This window comes from Chamaea fasciata, unplaced genomic scaffold (assembly GCF_029207755.1).
Source record: "Chamaea fasciata isolate MVZ Bird 193981 ecotype frontalis unplaced genomic scaffold, bChaFas1.0.hap1 SCAF_350, whole genome shotgun sequence".
NCBI classification, from domain to species: Eukaryota; Metazoa; Chordata; class Aves; order Passeriformes; family Sylviidae; genus Chamaea; species Chamaea fasciata.
The window spans coordinates 1-3,483 of record NW_027094435.1 but is presented as its reverse complement, the minus strand read 5'-3'; the positions used below and the strand labels follow the sequence as shown (position 1 = coordinate 3,483).

General features: G+C 56.2%; 1 long non-coding RNA gene across 1 annotated transcript; it reads right to left on the bottom strand.

Annotated features, from left to right (window-relative positions):
- Nucleotides 1-233: 233 nt before the first annotated feature.
- LOC136305294 (uncharacterized) lies at nt 234-2,891 on the bottom strand. The gene is made up of 3 exons (XR_010725228.1): nt 2,719-2,891; nt 2,494-2,622; nt 234-457 (listed from the first exon to the last, which is right to left on the bottom strand). It is a non-coding gene; the product is annotated as an uncharacterized lncRNA (long non-coding RNA).
- Nucleotides 2,892-3,483: the final 592 nt, after the last annotated feature.

The following is a 3,483-nucleotide window of genomic DNA, read 5'->3' as shown; positions in this document are numbered from 1 at the left end:
GACCCCATATCCTTGAGTTTTGAGTTTTCTCATAAAGAATTTTCTCCCTACGCTGGACAACAATTCCTAGGCACCGCGGGGAGCGGTGGGGTTTGGGGGGTCCTGGTACCAGCACGGGTGTTGCCTGCACCCTGGCCCGTTCCAGACAGCACAAAGAAATCGCCACCGCCGTCCTCTCGTGCCCAGACCTCCGGCAGGACCCCAGCGCAGCACCGGCTGCAGGCGGAGCAGGAGAGGCTCGTGCCGTCCGCAGTGATCCTGATCCCTGGCTCTGAGACCCACAGCCCGCCCACAGCGGGAGAGGCGGCACCGCTCGGAAGGTCGTACAGCCGCCGAGAACACTAGGTGAGGCCAACAGATGCTTTCTCGCTTCCCAGGCTAAGAGAAGCACTTTCCGTGCTGGAAAGAGCTTCTCTGCAGCAAATGCTGCTTGTTTACTTTAGGACAGAAGGTGCTCCTAGAACAAAAGAACAAAAGACTAGAACAAAACTCCTATACGTTCATTGACTTTCCAGAGCCCTGTTGATTTGCCCAAGCAATCCCCTGCTTAATGGAAACATGCATCTCCCTACTGCCCTTGTATCAAGGGTCGGCAGGGGAGAAGATCCCACTTCAGGCTCCCACAACCCATCTCCAGGTTTCTCTCTAAGCCCTCCCGGTGTAGCAATGTGTCTGAATAACTTGGGCCATTTCCTGTATCAGCCAAACTGTTTGTAGTGAAGATGACACCTGCAGTCTTCTTTTCCAGAGTTCGCAGGAATTCATCAAGGCTACAGGAACAACAACAGCTCTAAAAATAAGAGCCTAGGAAAGCCTCTCCAAGAAATGCAAAACTCAGATAGGAGACACATAGCACGGTGATGGACACTTAACCAATTAAGTGCCCTGAAAGATGTGTGCGTGCGTTCCTGCCTTCCTGCCTGCCCGCCTGATGGAGAAATAACTTAGCCGACCGAGAGAGACACCTGTACCCATGAAGAGTAGTGCTAGAAACTGGAACTGTAGCTTTATGTACACAAGAAAGTAGCTGCTGTTAGAAGCATGTTGTTTCCTTAATTTCAGCAGCCCATTTTCCCCCTGTATCCCTGGGGCTACCTGCTCCCACTGCAGAACAGAACCAGCACCCAGCCAGCAGCTCCTCAGTCCTGGCAGGTCAGCGGCACTTCCAGGAGCACACCAGGCTGGCAGCAAACTGCCCAAAGGGCACTCAGCCCTAGACCCTTCAAACCCTCCAAAGTAGCTTGGCCAGGGGGCAGGGTCAGCACCAAAGACACAGACACCAACCTCAGGAGCTCAGGGTCTTTGGCGACAGCTCAGAGCAGCCAAGAACCTCCCAAGGAGAAGCTCAGCAATGCTCCCCAGCACTGCTACCCAAGGTGACCTACAGGGACTGAGATCCAGCACCAGGGACCCTGAGCCTTACCCCCAGCAGCTGGGAATCCCCTGTCACAACCCAGCCCTGGAGAGCCCCCCCAGAACTGGCAATTCCCGCGGATGCGTCCGCCCGCAGGCCAAGAGGCTCCGGCTGTGCCGGGACAGGGCCCAGGTCGGGCAAATGCTGCAATAAACAGGCGCACACAACTCCCACGGTGGGAACAGCTGGGCTCAGCCTCCTCCGGCGTCGCCCCAAAGCCTGGCCAGGGCTTCAGGAGCAATGCAGGAGCTGCCTTTGGCCCCGCTCCTCCCAACAAGGCCACAGGACTCATCTCAGGGCCCTGTCCGGCCTCTGAACACAGAAAGGTCAAGCCATGTTTCACTAATGAGCACGGACCTAGCCCAGAACACTAATGATCCTGGCTACCGCACTGCCGACAGGATACAAACACAACATCTGGGTTGAAGGCTCACCCAGAGGTCAGCTTTGCCTCAAGACTCTGCTTCAGGCCTCAGGCCTTCAGGAAGTCCCAAGCTGCTTGAACCTCTGCGCAAAGCCTGCTCCCATCTCCTGTGGAACCTCACAGATCAGGCAGCACTTCCTCGGCCCACTCCTGAGGCTATTTAGCCTGCCAGAAAAGAGCAGGGGCTGACCTGGGAATGACAGAAGGCAGGGAGGGGAAAGGACCCTTTTGCTTCCATCCAGAAAGCCAAAGGCCGTCAAAAAACCCTCTGGTGAACACCTGAGCAGCACCAGGAGATGAAAGGCCTGGCACTCCTGACTCCCAGAGCTCCCAGGCCTGCCTTGCCCCTCACCTTCAGCCCCCGTCTTGGACAGCAAGGCAATCCCAGGGACAGAAATCCAGGCTCCTGCTGCTCCTGGACGGAGGCACCCAACAGCTCTGTGCTGACTGAACATGGCAGCAAAATCAGGATGCTGCTCTTCCTTGGGCAAAACTCCAGCCACTAAAAAGCTGGAATGCAGGAAAACCCTGCCTCTCCACCGGGGCACTTGGATCCAGCCCTACTGACACATGGACATTTGAGACAGGAATCCATAACCCTCCGTGAAATCACATCACAGCCTCCAGGTGTTTTCCTGTTGGTGTCCTCACTTACCTGGCATAGGCTTCTTCCAAGGCTTTGCAGACACTTTGCCTCTAGCCAAAAAGATTAACATTGCCTTCTTTCCAGCTTTCAAGAAGTCACAGCAAGTCATCCTGGTCCCATGTTCCACATCAGATTCTCCTGTAAAAAGAAAGATATTTTTTTCTGTTCAGATCCTTTCTCAAGCTATCAAGAAAACCAGGATCCCACATGCACTCCCAGAAATTCTCTCAACACCATTTGCTGCTTCTGTCTCTGCCAGGGCACCAACAAGTCCTGGGACACTTCTTGTTCCCTGCTGGCCAGTGACCATGAGCGATAAAAGAAGGCACCAGTATTGCTGCTAATTTTACAGCCACAGGCTTTGAACTTTCCACAAGTTAAAAGCAGAAGCAGACACTCCTCATCGGGCTCGAGTTCTCGGTTCCGGGCCCAGGAGACGCGCGGCCGCAGCTGCTCGAGCTTCTCTACCACTGCAGAGCACACCGAACACGGCAGGCGCACGGCAGGTGACGAACAAGCGACTTCTCCAATCCCGGCCCCGGAGAGGCGTGGCCGCCGCTCCTCGAGCTCCTCCGCCTCTGCACAGCGCTGCAAGCACGGCAGGAGCACCGGAAGTGACGAAACAGCGAGGCCACGCTTCCCGGCCCGGGAGACGCGTGTCTGCCGCTCCTCGAGGATCTCAGCCGCCGCAAAGTACGCCGAGCAGGTAAGCGCACTGCAGATAATGAATAAGTGAAATCTTGCTTCCCAGCCCCGAAAATGCACTTTCGGTGCTGGAGGAGCTTCTCTGCTTCTGGAGAGCAGGGAAACCGCGCCCAGCCGCTGTTCGCAGCCAGCCTGCAGCATACCGCCGGAGAGAGCACTAGGCGCGGCCAAACGGCGTTTTCTCGCTTCCCAGGCTAGGAGAAGCACTTTCCGTGCTGCAAACAGCTTCTCTGCTTGTGGAGAGCTCGGAAACCACGCCTAGCCGCTGTTCGCAGCCAGCCTGCGGCGTGCCGC